Source organism: Ruditapes philippinarum, unplaced genomic scaffold (assembly GCF_026571515.1).
Source record: "Ruditapes philippinarum isolate M1 unplaced genomic scaffold, ASM2657151v2 ctg842_1_1_1_1, whole genome shotgun sequence".
Taxonomy (NCBI): Eukaryota; Metazoa; Mollusca; class Bivalvia; order Venerida; family Veneridae; genus Ruditapes; species Ruditapes philippinarum.
The window spans coordinates 667,225-686,489 of record NW_026866721.1 but is presented as its reverse complement, the minus strand read 5'-3'; the positions used below and the strand labels follow the sequence as shown (position 1 = coordinate 686,489).

Below are 19,265 nucleotides of genomic sequence, written 5' to 3'. Positions count from 1 at the left end.
TTTTTTTAAAAAAAAGAAAGATAAGTTTGTCCAAAATCATTGAACCACAACCAAATTCAAACTTAAACTGCCTATTCCTAAGATGTATCTATATTATTTTCAAAGTGAAAGGGACATAACTCTGCCAAAAAATCATCGAACCATGACCAAATTCCAACTTGACCTGCCCATTCCTTTGACATATACATATGTCAAATTTGAGTTGAATATGTAACACTGTTGGGTAGATAATGAACAGAAACTGTAAATTTCATATTTTTTTTCAAAGTGAAAAGGGCATTACTCTGCCAAAAATTATTGAACCATGACCAAATTCGAACTTGACCTTGGCATTCCAAAAAAAATATCCATATGTCAAATTTGAGTTGAATGTGTTGTACTGTTGGGGAGAGATAATAAACAGAAACTGAAAATTTCATATTATTTTCAAAGTAAAAGGAGCATAACTCTGCCAAAAATCATCGAACCATGACCAAATTCAAACTTGACCTGTTATTTCTCATGGACATATCCATATGTCAAATTTGAGTTGAATGTGTTTGTACTGTTGGGGAGATAATGAACGGAAACTGAAAATTTCATATTATTTTCAAAGTAAAAGGGGCATAACTCTGCCAAAAATCATCGAATCATGACAAATTTGAACTTGACCTGTATTTTCTCATGACATATCCATATGTCAAATTTGAGTTGAATGTGTTGTACGGTTGGGGAGATAATGAACGGAAACTGAAAATTTCATATTATTTTCAAAGTAAAAGGGCATAACTCTGCCAAAAATCGTTGAACCATGACCAAATTCGAACTTGACCTGTATTTTCTCATGACATATCCATATGTCAAAATTTGAGTTGAATGTGTTGTACCGTTGGGAGATAATGAACGGAAACTGAAAATTTCATATTATTTTCAAAGTAAAAAGGGGCATAACTCTGCCAAAAATCATCGAACCATGACCAAATTCGAACTTGACCTGTATTTTCTCATGACATATCCATATGTCAAATTTGAGTTGAATATGTGCAACCATTACTAAGATAATGAACGGAAACTGATGATGACGGAATGACAGAATGACGGAATGACGGAATGACGGAAGGACGGAAGGACGGAACAGGGTAACACTATATGCCCCGGCCATTACATGGCGGGGGCATAAAAAGGCAGTAGCATTTAATTCTCTATAATTACAACATGAAAATCATATGCATTCTAATTTGCCATATGTGTAACTGTGACAAATAGAAGCTGTTATCGATAGAGACAATATGAAAGTATTGTTGATATTTTTGTAGATCATTAATCAATACATTTGAAAAAATAAATAATTTTGATTAATTGGAAAGGAAATGGAAATAACTAGAGGAGAATCAATTGTCCACAAATTATGAAAATTCACCAAAAACATATACAAAAGGAAGAGGCCATAATTCTGACACTAAGCCGTTCTTGTATAATGGAAACATTTCTAATGGTCAGATAACTTTACCTTTTTGTTTTATATTTTCATAATTTTCTCAGAATATGTCATACATATTCACTTCAAACTAGAAATATTTGTTGAATAACAAGGCTAAACTTCTGCCAAAATGTTTATCAGAATTGTACCTCATTCTCATTACTATCAAGTACTGAGAAAAGCTGAGCACGAGGCTCTGAGGTGAGTTCTTGATCCTTAAAGGGACTCCACTAAAGTTTTTTGACATAAGAGGACTGGTTATAATTAATACTGTGTGTCATTTCATGTAGGTCTAGACCAATAGCTTGTGTTCAAACTTTAAGACCATTCTCTCATACACAAAAAGAACCGGTGTAAAACTGCCGATAAAAGGGATAGGGACTACATGTTTATGCGGCTGTCATTTTTTCTCCCTCGATTTAAAAGATATTGTTGCCCTAAAAAAGCTTTGTAAAGTATCGCATTTTACTAATATTTTTCTTAATTATTTTTTTACTTATATGATGCTAGAATAACACCTCACATACACTAAACGCCGCCGGTTCCATCTATATCAAGTGATAAAATTTATATAAGACTAGTCAGTTGTAAACAGCATAATGACATCATCCTTAGTTCGCAACTCATTCATAAAGGTGCTCGAATGAAATCATTTTAAACTGACATTTGTGGGGTTTAAAGAATGACTTATCAAACACTGATGTAAATTCAAAACAATACAGCCTGACACTTAAAATTTAAATTGTTGAAAAGTTGATAAAATCATTTGAATAATAAGGTTAAACATTGTTTTCTAATAATTTTTATTTTGTTTCATAACTTTTAAACCTTAGCGTTAGTAGGGTGTGAAATAGAACAATGTTTTACAAAAATTGGCAGCATAGTAATGTCTACTAAGTAAAATAGCATTCGTCATTATGAGAGAAAATTTACCACTCAGGCCTACAGCCTTGTGGTCAATTAAACTCTAAGAAGCAGAGGGTGCCAACAAGTCTGTCAAATCTTTATATTATTCATAATTTCTTTTAAACTCAATATAACTTAATTTGAAAAGAAAAAATATTTTGGATAAAAAAAATGTTAACGGCCAACCTTACCAAAACTCAGGTATGGGTCGCAGAGGGGATACAAAGATAATTTTAAGGCTTGCTGATGTATACATGGATTAATAGCTTGATATTTAAATCTTTTGGAACCTATACAGAAATTTCTCTTCATCCAAGTTATAAATAAATGAAATAAAGAAATATCTGGCTTTGCAAAGGGATTTCTTTTACAGTCCAACCAAAGTTATTCGACAACCCTTTATTCAATACCCAATATTATCCAAAGTAGATCGGCAGTACTGTTTTTATCTCTATATTATTAGTTATAAAGAATGTTGACAGGTTATATGGGCCTATATAAATGGTTGTTTGGAAATACAACGCCGAGCCGCTAAGCGAGGGTTATATTGCAAACAACCATTTATATTTGGCCATATAACCTGTCAGGAATATTTATAAGGAATTTATAATACTGCAAACTTCTTTTTTAGAGAAAAAAGTGAGATTTCTTTATCAATTGACAGCAGCCATGTATATAAACGTCAACCGGCTCAACTTGTGAAAAAATTTCTAATAACCGCATGTGTGTGTATTTAGACAATGGTGATAATTATTCTTGTTTTTTTTTAAATTTCTTTACTACCGAAAATCACCTGCAAGCCAGTTATTTCTCATTTAATTATTGGACAGTTAAAAGCATTCAATTTACTAATTTTTAAATTAGAGTGAAAGTAAACAATTAAAATAGAGAAATAAATAAACAAGCAAATACTACCATGTTTTTGTATATGAATACTGAAAAATTTCTTTTTCTATTTCAAATCAGTGCATTATGTCCACTAACAAAAGATATTTTAATAATGAATATGTATCTTATTTATGATTAAAACTTATATACACTGTGTTGTTACTTTAAATGCTTGAAGATAGTTTTCATGTAACTACATGTTCTACATAATGGAGAATAAAATGCAAATATTCATGCCTTCAATATAATGCCAATAAAACTTTAGTTTGTACACATCTTTTGTGTTCGTTTTTTTTCGACTGACTAATGGAAACAAGTGTGTTATAAACGGTACTTTTGCTATGATTGGCATATGACAAAAAAGTTGAATATTTGTTGTCAATCACTTTATACGTATTTTGATTATTCAAACCCATCAATTATCAAAAATGAATTTTCAATCCAAAGCCATTCGAAATATCAAGGATGGACTGTATTTTATTATAATCACTGTGTCCCAACTTGTTATCTATAATGAGACGTACCTGTGACATCCTTGAGTAGTTTTATATCGATACACTGTGTCCATCTCTCTCCGCACTGGAGCAACTCCCAAATCTGACAAATCTTCATCAATGTCACAAAACCATCCAAATTCCAACATAAATCCATCAAACACAACTTCTGACATCAATCTAGAAATCTAGCCAACATGTTGCAAGGATTTTCTGAAATATCTCTGGGGTTAACAGAACAACATTGCAATCTCAAAAAGTAACAGTATAACCTATACAATATTTCCATTAAACAGATACAATTCTAAGTTTTATTTTTGCGAGACTGTCCAGCTTTAAAGGTAGAGGAAAATGTGCCTTAATGGCATTGTCTTGGACAAAGACAGACACCTAATAAGAGTAGAACCACCAACTTTCCAGTACATAGCTAGTTAAACAACTAGAAATGGCAATGCCTTAATCAAGACTTACTTTTGACTTCAAAAGCAAATTTTACCTGACCATACAAAGTGTTCATCTCACTCCACATTGAAACAACTTCCATAATCACAAATCTGCCAGCCCAGAAGTGTAGAAAGCTATTCCATACCATATCCTTCTTGCGAGTATCATAGTCGCTGGACCTCTCGAAGAATTGATAGTCTCGATCAACTTCCACCATGCATGTCAAGTTCTTCATTACTCTGTCACAGGTGTGCTTTTACCATCCACTTTCTGACATCTATCCATCATCACATGTGATGCCACTTAAGCCATTCAGACTCCATGGTCTATAGGTTTACTGAAAAGTCACTGGGTTAACAAAACAACATTCCAATCTCAAATTGTAAACATTGACCATATTTTAAACAAACTCTTAACTAAACCAAAAAAGATAGTTAAGTTGGTTGTCTAAGTCATATGGCGACTGGCCACCTTTATTGGTAGGAAATATGCCCCAAATGTACATTGTTTCAGGCAAGGGCTCGTACCAGAGTAGAGCAACCATTTTTCCAGTCTACCTAGTTCTATACCTAAGCTACAAAGACAATTCCAATCAACTGAATGTGTAACTGATTTATTACTAAAGCTATTGAAAAATTGGCACTCCAGCTGTCCCTGTGGGGAAACTTACACGAAACTCAAAATAGATAATTTTAAACCAAATGCTCTCATGTCACTTTTCCAAGCACAATCACACCTTCAACCAATGTCATAAAAATCAGCTTCAACCAATGTCACACAACCATCCACATTTCTGACATAAAATCCAATCATCACAAATTCCCAACAATCAATCTTAGAAATTCTGCCAACATTTTGCATGGGTTTTTCTGAAATGTCACTGGGGTTAAAACAGAACAACATTGCAATCTCAAAAAGTAACCTAAGTAATGTTTTCTATTAAACAAATACAATTCTATCTTCTATTTTGGTGACTGTCCAGCTTTAAAGGTAGAGGAAAATGTGCCTTAATGACATTGTTTCGGACAAAGACAGACACCTTTTAAGAGTAGAACCACCAACTTTCCAATACATAGCTAGTAAGAAAACAAGAAATGGAAATGGCTTTATTGAGACTTACTTGGGACAAAGACAGACACCTTTTAAGAGTAGAACCACCAACTTTCCAATACATAGCTAGTTAGAAAACAAGAAATGGAAATGGCTTTATTGAGACTTACTTGGGACAAAGACAGACACCTTTTAAGAGTAGAACCACCAACTTTCCAGTACATAGTTAGCTAAACAACTAGAAATGGAAATGCCTTTATTGAGACTTACTTGTGACTTCAAAAGCAAATTTTACCTGACAATACAAAGTGTTCATCTCTCTCCACACTGAAACAACTTCCAATCTTACAAATCTGCCAGCCCAGAGGTGTAGAAAGCTATTCCATACCATATCCTTCTTGCGAGTATAAAGTCGCTGGACCTCTCGAAGAATTGATAGTCTCGATCAACTTCCACCATGCATGTCAAGTACTTCATTACTCTGTCACAGGTGTGCTTTTACCATCCATTTCCTGACATCTATCCATCATCACATTTAATGCCACTTAAGCCATTCAGACTCCATGGTCTATAGGACTACTGAAAAGTCACTGGGTTAACAAAACAACATTCCAATCTCAAAATGTTAACATTAACCATATCTTAAACAAACCCTTAGCTGAACTAGAAACAATTGTTTAGTTGGTTTTTAAGTCATATGGCGACTGGCCGACCTCCTTTATTGGTAGGAAAAATGCCCCAAATGTTCATTGTTTCAGGCAAGGGCTGGTTACCAAACAGATTATATCAACCAATTTTCCAGTCTACCTAGTAATAGAGACTTTAAACCTACAAAAGACAATTCCTATCTACTGAATGTGAAAACTGATTTATTACTAAGCTATTGAAAAATTAAGCACTCCAGCTGTCCTGTGACTTACACAAACTCAAAATAGATAATTTACCAATGCTCCATCATGTCACTTTCCAGCACAATCACACTTCACCAATGTCATAAAAATCACTTCACCAATGTCACACAACCATCCACATTCCGACATAAATCTAGCCAACATGTTGCAAGAGTTCACTGAAATGTCACTGGGGTTAACAGAACAACATTGCAATCTCAAAAAGTAACAATGTAACCTTAGCAATTTTTCTATTAAAGATATAAAATTCTATGTTCTATTTTGGTGACTGTCCAGCTTTAAAGGTAGAGGAAAATGTGCCTTAATGACATTGTTTCGGACAAAGACAGACACCTTTTAAGAGTAGAACCACCAACTTTCCAATACATAGCTAGTTAGAAAAGAAGAAATGGAAATGGCTTTATTGAGACTTACTTGGGACAAAGACAGACACCTTTTAAGAGTAGAACCACCAACTTTCCAATACATAGCTAGTTAGAAAAGAAGAAATTGAAATGGCTTTATTGAGACTTACTTGGGACAAAGACAGACACCTTTTAAGAGTAGAACCACCAACTTTCCAGTACATAGTTAGCTAAACAACTAGAAATGGAAATGCCTTTATTGAGACTTACTTGTGACTTCAAAAGCAAATTTTACCTGACAATACAAAGTGTTCATCTCTCTCCACACTGAAACAACTTCCAATCTTACAAATCTGCCAGCCCAGAGGTGTAGAAAGCTATTCCATACCATATCCTTCTTGCGAGTATAAAGTCGCTGGACCTCTCGAAGAATTGATAGTCTCGATCAACTTCCACCATGCATGTCAAGTTCTGCATAACTCCGCCGCAGTCCACTTTCTGACATCTATCCATCATCACATTTGATGCAACTCCATGGTCTGAAAGATCACATCCATCATCATAATTAGTGCAACTCCTTGGTCTGAAAGATCACATCATCTATCTTTGAATTTGATGTGTGAAAGATCCATCATCACATTTGGTGCAAATCCATGGTCTGAAAGATCACAGGGGTATCAAAACAACATTCTTATCTCATAATTTTAACATCTACAATGTTTTTACAAATAACTATCCAACTAAACAGACAACTACTTGTTTTTTTAATGGTTCAAAAGTTATGTGGGGGGCCGGAATGAAAAAATACCATTAAAAATGCAAGGGGTAGCAAACTGACATTAATGAATAGAACCCACTGACCTTTTCCAGTCTAGCCCTAGCTAGCTAAAGACAATCAACTGTTTATTCTCAACTGAAATAAAATAATCTTTTTAAGCTCAGTTCTTTTCTTGAAAACCCCCTATTCAAAATCAAGTTAAATATAGTAAAATACTCAATAATACCTGAAAATGTTCACCAATTTACACAACACAAATTACAAATTGTGTACAAAAAAAATGTTTCACTTATAATAAAGACCTAAAAAAAAAAATGAAGGTTTAGTAAAAATACCCCGATTGCTCCCATTATGCCTCATTCCAGCACATACACTGTCATCATCAATATTTGGTGCAACTCCTCGGTCTGAAAGATCACATCATTCATCATATTTGGTGCAACTCCATGATCTGAAAGATCACATCCATCATAACATTTCATGCAACTCCATGGTCTGAAAGATCACATCCATCATCACACATTTGATGCAACTCCATGGTCTGAAAGATCACAGGGGTAACAAAACAACATTCTAATCTCATCTTCAATATTTTTACAAATTACTTTCCAACTTAACAAACAACTTCTTGTTATTTAATGGTTAAAAGTTATGTGCCAGATGAAAATACAGTAAACTCCACTTATAACAAACAAACTCATTGGGACATTCAAAATTTGTTCCTTATATCCAGAGTTCCTTGTAAGCATATAGCAAATTAGTTCCTTGTATCAGGAGTTTTTATAGCAAAGGGATTTACAAATAATGAACTGATCGTTTACCATCGTCCTCCATTTTGAAGAGCATTTGATTAAGAACAAGAGCTGTCGGTAGGACAGCAACGCTCCACTATTCTTAGTGCTTGATAGTAAAAAAAAAATGCTTAAAACAGTTACCTCCTCCTGTTTACAGGTTGGGATAATGATGGTGAACAAGTGTGCAAAGTTTCAAAGCCATATGTCAATGGACTTTGAAAATATTTGAGGTATTACAAAAACTTTAACATAAATTCTAAGTCAGAAAAGGGACATAATTCTGTCAAAATGCTTGATACAGTTACCTCCTCCAGTTGACAGGTTGGGGTAATGATGGTAAGCAAATGTGCAAAGTTTCAAAGCCATATGTCAATGGACTTTGAAAATATTTGTGGTATTACAAAAACTTTAACATAAGTAGTTACGCAGACGCCGACGCTCGGGTAACTACAATAGCTCTATTTATTCTTATCGAATAGTCGAGCTAAAAATTAGTCATTTATTTGAAAATCCTTTGCTATTTCATTCTTAGTTTTATTCCCCTTCTCATTTGCTCATAAAATATCATATTCTCAATTGAATAAAATAATCTTTTTAAGCTCAGTTCTTTTCTTGAAAACCCTATTTAAATCAAGTAAAATATAGTAAAATACTCAATAATACCTGAGAATGTTCACTACTTTAGACAACACAAATTACAAAATTGTGTACAAAAAAGACACTATAATAAAATCCTTAAAACAAAGTAATGTTTAGTAAAATACCCAATTTCTCCTTCATGCCTTATACCAACACATACACAGCCATCATCATATTTGGTGCAACGCCTTGATCTGAAAGATCACAGGGGTAACAAAACAACATTATAACCTCATGATTTTAACATCTACAATATTTTTTTTACAAATTACTTTCCAACTAAACAGACAACTTTAATTAAAGTGCAAGGAGTAGCAAACTGACATCATGAATAAAACCACTGACCTTCCAGTCTAACTAGCTAAAGACAATCAACTGTAATTCTCAACTGAATAAAATAATCTTTTTAAACTCAGTTCTTTTCTTAATGAAAAATCCATTTAAATCAAGTAAAATACTCAATTTTACCTGAAATTGTTCACCAATTTAGACAACACAAATTACAAAATTGTGTACAAAAATGTTACTATAATACATGTAATAAAATCCTTAAAATAATGTTTAGTAAAATACCCAAATTCTCCATCATGCCTTATACCAACACACACACAGCCATCATCATATTTGGTGCAAAGCCTTGATCTGAAAGATCACAGGGGTAACAAAACAACATTTTAATCTCATGATTTTAACATCTACAATATTTTTTACATATTACTTTCCAACTCAACAGACAACTTCTTGTTATTTGATGGTTTAAAGCTATGAGCCAGATGAAAGTGCAAGGAGTAGCAAACTGACATTATGAATAGAACCACTGACCTTCCAGTCTAGCTAGCTATAGACAATCAACTTTAATTCTCAATTGAATAAAATAATCGTTTTAAACGCAGTTCTTTTCTTAATGAAAAATCCATTAAAATCCATTCAAATCAAGTCAAATACTCAATTTTACCTGAAATTGTTCAACAATTTACACAACACAAATAACAAAATTGTGTACAAAAAAGACACTATAATAAAATCCTTAAAATAAAGTAATGTTTAGTAAAATACCCAATTTCTCCATCATGCCCCATACCAACATATACTGTGACAGCCATCATCATATTTGGTGCAACACCTTGATCTGAAAGATCACAGGGGTAACAAAACAACATTATAATCTCATGATTTTAACATCTACAATATTTTTTTACAAATTACTTTCCAACTAAACAGACAACTTCTTGTAATTTGATGGTTTAAAGTTATATGCCAGATGAAAATATACCATTAAAGTGCAAGGAGTAGCAAACTGACATTATGAATAAAACCACTGACCTTCCAGTCTAACTAGCTAAAGACAATCAACTGTAATTCTCAACTGAATAAAATAATCTTTTTAAACTCAGTTCTTTTCTTAATGAAAATTCCATTAAAATCAAGTAAAATACTCAATAATACCTTAAATTGTTCAACAATTTTGTGTTCAAAAAAGTTACTATAATAAAATCCTTAAAATAAAGTAATGTTAAGTAAAATACCCAATTTCTGCCTCATGCCTCATACCAACACACACTTTGCAAATCTTGCACAACCATCCACATCCTCGTGTATCCACTCTAATTTTAACCCTCCAACCTCTTCTATTCAAAGGGAATATATTATTATAATTTTACAATTTGAAGAACCTGGGAGCTTCCAAGTACTGATCTACAAGTACAAAAAATATAGGTATTAAAACACAAACATATTAATTGATCAGTTTCATAATATATACAAGACTTCTAAACTAAACTAACTGTAATAAACATAGCATTAAAAGGAGTGGCTTATACATCAAACAACAGGTCTAAAGAGAGTGGGGAATGGGTGAATGAATGAATACACATTATAGCTATATTATAGGTGGGTAAGATAAAAGACAAATATTCATATCAAAACGGCAACGGCAACGCTGACCTGACTATAACAATACCTCTACCTTTTTTTTCCAAAAAAAAAGAGGCGAGCTAAAAACGCGCGCGATTACACAGACTGACCGGACTCGCATCTAAAATCATTGACCAGCATGAACGCATTTCTATCATTTAAACTAACATACTTTTATACATAAAAGAAATCTATAAACATTTTGACATTTTATATAGGAAGGGACAAAAGGAGAGCACATTAGGGTTATTTTATAGGTGGGTGTGATAATTTAAATTATAGTTATTAAATAGGTATTATGCAATTTCTGCACATTTAAAATCGCCAGTAAACGCAGCGCGAAGCCAGGCAGAATCGCATTTTAAAACAATTGGACGAGCACAGCCCAATTTCTAATTTCATAACATATCAACTAAAATAACACTAATACTATAAACATTTTGGCAGGAAATGCCCTAAAAAACAACAATTCAGTACCACTTTACATATCACTAAATGACTTTACTACTATCACTTATTTGTATATTTGTTAGTAAAGAGAGGTAGGAAATATATACACCAAATTCGTACATGTATAATATACATCTGACAGCACGCGGGAGATATTTTGTAAACAAAAACCGCCGATGTATGGAACGTCGCGCGGCTGGCCAGCTTGATCTAAAATCGACTTCTCAACCCCTTTTCAAACCTAAAAAGATCGCCTAAAATAACATATGTATCATAAATAAATGAACACTATAACAGCTAAAAATAGCATATCATTTCTAATAGAAAATTATCACGTGCAAATGTACGTACCTGGCTGTAAAAATAAGCAGGTACACAACACAGGCCGGTAGCTGGAAAATAAATTAAGAATTTAATCGACGCAATCCGTAAAAATCAACAAACTTACTTTCCTATCAGGGAACACCAGTCCTTCCATCTTCTCGGTACGGCTTTCCCTCCAAAAATAATGTTGGCTGTTGATAAACACTCAAATGGTCACGTGATCTTAAATGTGTGAAGTGGAAAATTTTCCGGCACTCTCCGCCGTACTTCGGAAAAAAATCGATTCTCTGACCTTTCCATTATTGAACAAGGGGGTGTCGAATGCATAGATTAAGCAATGTGAAAGGGTACGACAGGTGACAAATAACGTGGGTAAGAGTCGGTTTGCTTCATATATTTGTTGCATGTTGTACATTTTGTTCGAATAATAAAGAGCACGCGGAGCAGGCCATATACTTGTGTATTTCTCTTTTCTATCATAGGCAAAACTAAAAACACGTTCCCTGTTATCACAACATGAAACCCCAGAAAAAAGTAATCAATGAACGATCATCTGAATATGATATTTCTATCGCTATCCCATTCTTTGCCGTTCCAGATAAAATGAGCCAATCAATGGACATGCATGGAAACTAATACCTGCACTCCAGTTAACGAACTATGCATGTATATAATTATGTACATGATTTAAGTCTGGCACATTTTCAAGAGAAAGGTCACCAAAGTATGATACACATGAAGAATATATATCATGGTAAGGAGAAAGCTGTTGAGGTTATTTGTTTCTTCAAATGCCACCAGCAACCTGACAAACATTTTAAAAGAATACAATAATAAATATATTGAAACAGATACTTGATAAGTAAAAGCACTAATTAACGTGTTAACTAAAGAAGCAAAACTATAAAATCAAGAAAAAGAACGTAAAGAATTATTTGCATGTATCCCACAATATTTCCGTATTTCTTACTGTATGATTATTGTTCGATAAACTAACTGTACCCTTACGATGAGTGTTATGCATGACCGACTGATGTCTGTTCTCTGGGCATTAGTAATTAGTTACCGATATATGTTGAAAATAATGAACAATTACCTATAGCATATGCGTATGGTTATACTGGAACATACGATTTTGTTCAACATATATAGATATATTTACGCTTCAAACCCAAAATATTTAGAATTTAAACAAAAATTCATGCTGAAACTTCAAGAAATGTCATTTTAGCGTGATTTGAGTACATAAGAACATTTGAATATTTTTGTCATTATTTTGCCTGAATATCCCTTTAATAAACGAGTAAAAGAATTTTAATAAGTCAGTGGTTCAGTATAAAAAATCACAGATATATTGTCCACTGGTCTGATGCATATATATACATACAGAAATGTCACATGACAAATGGGTCGAAGCTGGAACTCTAACAATGGGTATGCAGGTTGATGACCAGTATGGCCATTGCAAATATGAATCTTAGTTGTTACACTATTTACAATTGAAAAAGACCACAGTAAGAAACATTGCATAAAAAAAGTTTTTCTAACCTTTAACATTCTTAACTCTATGTTTATTCCTTAAATGTCCTCTAATACCCAATACAGAATTGTATGACTTATCACACTGATCACATACATAAGTTTTTCTTTTATCATCTTTAGATTTTACACTTATCTTATCCTCATCATCAGAATTTTCATATTCACTAGCTGTAAATTCACCAAGAAAAAAATCTAAATCAATATCCTCAAAGAGAACAAAATCCGATTTTCCATATGCCATATTGCAGTGTATCAGTATGTATAAATTTCATATATGAACATTGCATCTTAAATGTTATCTTTTTATGAAAAATTTGAGTTATAATTTATAATTAAAACTGTCATTCAATAGCATATTTTAAAAGGGCATTATTGTGTGAAGTAAGAAAACAATCTATTCAAAAATGAAGATTAAAGCTAAATAAGAACATAATTACAAATATATGTGAAAAATATGTTTAAACATCAAAGATTATCAAAGGCCATGTTGAAAACAAACATGAATAAAACAAAGGTCAGACATTTTATCAAACCAAAAATTATTACATGTTATAAACATGTTTATTCTATAATTAATATAAACCATGTAATTAAAGCTATAATTGAAATTTAATAATTAAGTTATTTCTGAACGTATTTTAATTACAAAACGTAAATTTTCTATCATAATTAAATATGGTAAATTACTTTTCTGTATCTGTTTCATATTTATTAATATTAATATTTTTAAAATTGATCCAATGAAAAAAGTATTTAAGAAACCAACAACCTTTTTTTCCTACTATTTTGATTGCCCACCTCCCAAAATCACCGGAAAATTTATGCATGGAATATATCCGATCAACCCGGCATGTACCGTGATTACGGCGTTTAAACACGGCGCTTATCGATCGATCGATTCCAATTGGACACCAACATTGGCACTAATAAGAAAGCGCGAGTGACATATCCCGTTATAGTACATCCCAGGGTTATATAACACATCAAAATATTATTTAGCACTCCAAAATATTATATAGCACTCGAAAATAGACACATTTAAACTTTAGGACAGTTCAAACTGGAGAAAAAGTCTTCCCGCTCTGATACGATGAAACACTAAATCGACATGTGTTTTCTGTGTGTGTGCGTGCGTGTGCGCGCGGGTGTGTGTTCTTGACAAAGCTTCATACTAAGGATTGTGGAATGTTTGTTACAAGCCCTGTTTAACGAAAGATATGTTGGACATGGCAGTGCACATTGGCCTTCTTTATGTGTAGCATCTTGCCAGAGTTTAGTCTTAAGCTCGTATGTATGTGAAACATGTTGAATGAAAATTTCACCAAGACATTCCACCAGTTAGCCAGAAATTGAGAGAGGAAACCATATATATAATGTATTAAGATTTTATAGTGATTTTATAAGATTTTTTTTTAAAAAACATAAACCCCAACAAGAGCTTTTTTTATTATTCTATTAAACAATAAAGTACATATAGTTAGCAAAATTAACATATATAGTATTCAAATTTAGTAACAATATATACGAAACACAGTCGAATTTTAGCACAACGAAATTGTACATCAGAACTGCAAACTATCCGAATGGATATACACATTATAGCTCTTATAAGTTCACTATTGCCTTGGTTATTTGCTCAAATCCAAAATGAAATTAAATAAACTATCAAATTCTTTCTTTTGCACGCCATTGGTTTTATCCTAAATCTAACAACGGCAAAATCTGTCTTTCTGCAACCTTGTAACGCATTCTAGATAGTACATGACACTCCCAATGACGTTTTCTTTTTTTCTAACTGCCTCAGAACTCCTTTCTTAAGTTCATGGAATCAGAAACATTTTATTGGAATAAAACACTTAAGTGAAGAAGGATAAAATTCAGTTATGATAAATAGTTTACCTATTCAATGCAAAGAAAATGTTCAAGTTTCAGACAATGGGAGTTAAATTAAAATTCTGTTTCGCGTTTTCGATAAGCTGCATACAATTTGAAGTCATTTACTTCAGATGTGAAAAAAGAACAGAAAGTCTACAGGGTGGATAAAAATATTATAACAAACTTTAAATATCAAAGGGAATTTAAATCTTGAAATAAAGGTGACAAATTATTTGAGTATTCATAAGTATATGCAAGGTAAATGACGTCAGTCACAAGAAGAAACGGCGAGAAAACGGAACTGTTCAGCATGATCCTATTAAAGATCAATTCAAGAAGTTTGATAACGGTTTTAAGTAATAATTACAACTACCAAATTTTTCAAACCTTTTGCAGCGCACAGTAAATTTATTGTACCAAAACTCATCGTACAGATTAATTTTCGGACAACAAGACGTCAATGAATATCTTTGCACAAAAGCATCTGCTATGCAACGCTATTATGAGTATTTAGATAAGTTGCAAGTAGAACTTGCATTCACGGTATGGGATCTCATCATTTTTTCACCGACACAAAATCAGTTACAGCCAATTTACCTTCAACATCTTTTTTACTATGATTTTGAGATAATATGTGTAGGTCAGAGCCCAACATGATCCACGTAAAATTTGAGATTTGATAGTAAATGACTCTAGCAATTTTATAAAATATACCCACGCTGACGGGTGTAAACATGCTAAAATCCTCCATGACTCCGTATCGTACCTTTTCACCTCGCTTAAAAAGTATCGTTCCTCTCTCTATTCGTTCGACACCCCCTAAAAATAATAATAGACTTAACCACGCAAATTGACGGTAGTGAAATTCACTCATCTGATAATTAGAACTGGACAGATTAGAACGTGTGGAGATTTATACACGAGGAAAGTATTCTAATAAACAGATCTCAACTTTGCCTACAGCAAAAGAAACATGTGATATATTGAATCGAATGTATTTGATTCAAATTACTTTGCATTGAATAGATCAGGTTATATTAGAGTAAAAACTATTCCCGTTAAAATTAAGTCGCATCCTCCTGTTGCTGTGCGGCGACATCGCAATGCCAAAAGCGAATTCATTCTAGTTCTTCTAACATGATGTTGCATGACATGGCAGTGTCATTTCACTTTCAATCATTGAGGATTCTATCTTTACAGACATTTTACAAAAATATACTCTCCTATTAAAAAACGCATGAATTCACCTTCAAAAAGCGATTAATAGCCAGAGTATTTCTATTTGAAAGACCCAGTAATTACACAAATACACGGTTTCCGTAGAATGTATAAAATTTACAAGTTCGTCAGATTATTAGAATATGTTGTGCAATTTTTGTAAATGCATACTTTGCGTCGAAAAACATTATGTGCATTACAAAACAAAATTGCATTGTGAATAGTATTTTTCCACTGTTTTTTATACCGACCATGTAAAACCGCGTGAATTTTGTGCAAATCGACTTTTAGAGCATGGGTAACTCTACGCGTGCCATAAATGGCATTGTGAACTACTGATATAATTGGTGGATACAGCAGCTCCCTTACGAGCGCTTTCATTTAATGTTAGACAAGCATGGAATAAGAGATAGAAAATATAAACTTATGGTAGACTTAATATGACATCTGCAGTGATTTTTACCGAGATTATTATTAGACCGGTTCCGGCGCAGTTCCGAACAATCAAGCGAGCTATTCGCGTAACCGACAATAAATATAGAAAATATAGAAAATATTCACTGGTTTTGTAGTTTATTCACATTAACAAATAAATAATTAAATCATTATTCTATTTCGGCTTCCTATAATTTTCGTCTGATTATTAAATCTACATTAGGCGAAAATGCTAAATTTCATCTCGCCAATCTTATTGGTTATCTGCCTTACAACTTCATCCAAAAATATTTGCAAAAATATAACATAAAGATATTAATATCTGTTTAAACTAGGAGACCCTATTTAACTACATGATTGTAGTTCCGAAGCATGTATTTTAACGACAGGGTTTCTAACTTTCTATAAATGAACACTTTTCCATGTGTTCTCATCAGAAATAAAATGTTCTTTGAAAAGAGTGTGTAAAAAAGTGTGCCAACAACTTAGTTGAGATAAACATATTTTGAAGTAAAAGCATAATCAATTATTTAAAAAGCGCTAGTTCTGTTTAAAGTAGTAGGATCCAGTCTTTAAGATACGCTATGCTCTTTTATTTATGGAAAGCACATGTACGTGTAGTGTAATTAATATACATTTAACCTCTGAAAACTAAATGATAAGATAGCATGCAGAAGAAAGAACAAATAAATATCGATTTCTATGCCAGTGTTAACAATTATTACTTGAACTAAAAAATTGTTGTTAATATATCTGTTTTATGGATAAAATCTGGGACAGAAGATCGTTCTGTCCCAGATAAAATAAACAGTAAATAATACGATTATCTATAGAAAGTATATATCACTAATGGGACTGGAATAAATTTAAATTTATATTGTTCAAGCACATTATCGCAAAACAAAAACTCATTTTTATCTTGACCATGTCACGATTTTGTGATACGTACGGCCAACTGAGCAAGTCCTAGGGCTTGAGGGGGGATACGCCGTCAGCGATACTCCAAGAAGCGTGCGTTTTCCGGTGTATTTCGCACCGTTTAAAATCTGCAACTAATGAAAATTATTTTGGCATATGTAAATAAGTTTTTTACAACGATCGGTGCATCATAAACTTAATTAAGGGTAAAAGGTTGACTTTTATAGATCGCATATCGTAAGGACAGTTGTCATATATAACGTGCAAGAACAGAAGTACGAAGACTGTGTTCACACGATGGTTAAAGCTAATCAATGTTCGATCATACATGTGGTTCAAACAGTACATTATACAAGTCAATCACTTTCGTTTAGCAATTGTTTGTATTTTGTTCAGACTAATTTATTTACAGCAATGTACTTGTATTTTGTTCGCAAGAGTTTATCTTACACAGCTCATGTTATTTTTTTCAAAACACATCGCCGTCGTTTTCTGGTAGTATATTGAACTCCCCTCGGTCATAACTGAACAACGTAAGTTTAGTAAAATTGCCGTGTATACGCAATTTAATGATAAGATTGTTCAAAGGCAGGTCTGTACTTATTCTTGTACTCTTCGATCGTAGGTTATGGTTTGTTGGTAATATTACAAAATTTTATGGTTTGTTATGTGCACCGAAACTGGTACTGTAAACCTCCGGAACTGGTGAAAACAATCAGATTAAATGAAGCGGCTTTCTTATTAGAAAAAAAAGGTTTGAAGTGGAATCAAATATCTACTAGCAAGTACATTTGGTCTTGAAACAATTTGATAATTTGTATGCAGACAGCGAAAGTTGAAAAATATAAAACAAAAGAAAAAAAAGAAAGAAAAAAAGAAAACTTGTTAATCAACGGTCATTGGTCAAAACTAGACGTTTTACATTTCACGGACATATCGTATGCTTGTACCACGAGTGTTATTGCATTCATGAATCCATAACACATTAATTTCAAGTACGAAATTCTGTAAAATTATTCTAAACACCCCATATGGTGCCCCATAATAAAAATAGTCTTCTATACGGGAAACAACCTACTGTTAGAAGGATTTAGCTCAATACAGGATTGGAGCAGTACCTCTAGACGCTTGCAGAAATCATGATCATAAAATAGACAAATATCGTTTTTTTCGCCGAATTTTACATTTTTCCTTGATTATCGTACTTGATTTTGTGTGAGAAGATGAATTAGACCTGTTAAAGTTCATTCCGTTGGGTAAAAAGACAGGATTATAGCATTTTATCATTCAAGCGCCTTGTCCGGTATATACCGGAATACGGTATTTAGTGTGGTGCTCCAATCCTTTTTTTAGTCACAGCCCTGTTAGAATACATTGTATAGTGTTGCCTCCCTTGGTTAGAAGAAAATTGCCGCGGGTTTCCCATTTCTGTCGTTTTTGCTTTTATTTCAAGATTTGTTGATTAAAAATGTCAACAACACATAGCTCTGGCTTATATTAATTGACTATTATGAAATTTGAATGATTATTAGCGACTTTTGAAATGTCGTCTGTACTCGCTGGCAAAGGGGGCAAACTTGTCTTAATTTGTGCCTAATGGAGTTATCCTTTGCGCATGCGCAACAGTAGCATGTGAAATCCCTCATGCGAAAAATCTAAACACACCTGCTTGTAAAATATAAAAGTGAGAACGATTATGTCTAAAGATTATTTTAGACTGATGAAGAAATTCTGACGAACGTTTCCTTGAATAATATTGTTCTGAAAAAAAAACTCACCTTCAATTTTGAAGAGTTTCAGTAAACCAGGGCTTTTTTTCACAGTTTGGGGAAGCAGCAGCACAGCCCTTAATTTTGGGGAAGAATTACATGGTATATTTGCA

The 19,265-nt window shown here is 33.0% G+C and overlaps 2 long non-coding RNA genes across 2 annotated transcripts; both read right to left on the bottom strand.

Annotated features, from left to right (window-relative positions):
* Positions 1 to 3,821: 3,821 nt before the first annotated feature.
* LOC132733494 (uncharacterized) lies at positions 3,822 to 7,108 on the bottom strand. Its single transcript, XR_009626171.1, has 3 exons — positions 6,186 to 7,108; positions 4,244 to 4,528; positions 3,822 to 3,960 (listed from the first exon to the last, which is right to left on the bottom strand). It is a non-coding gene; the product is annotated as an uncharacterized LOC132733494 (long non-coding RNA).
* A 2,172-nt stretch (positions 7,109 to 9,280) lies between these two features.
* LOC132733496 (uncharacterized) lies at positions 9,281 to 11,751 on the bottom strand. The gene is made up of 2 exons (XR_009626172.1): positions 10,234 to 11,751; positions 9,281 to 9,349 (listed from the first exon to the last, which is right to left on the bottom strand). It is a non-coding gene; the product is annotated as an uncharacterized LOC132733496 (long non-coding RNA).
* Between the last annotated feature and the right edge of the window lie 7,514 nt (positions 11,752 to 19,265).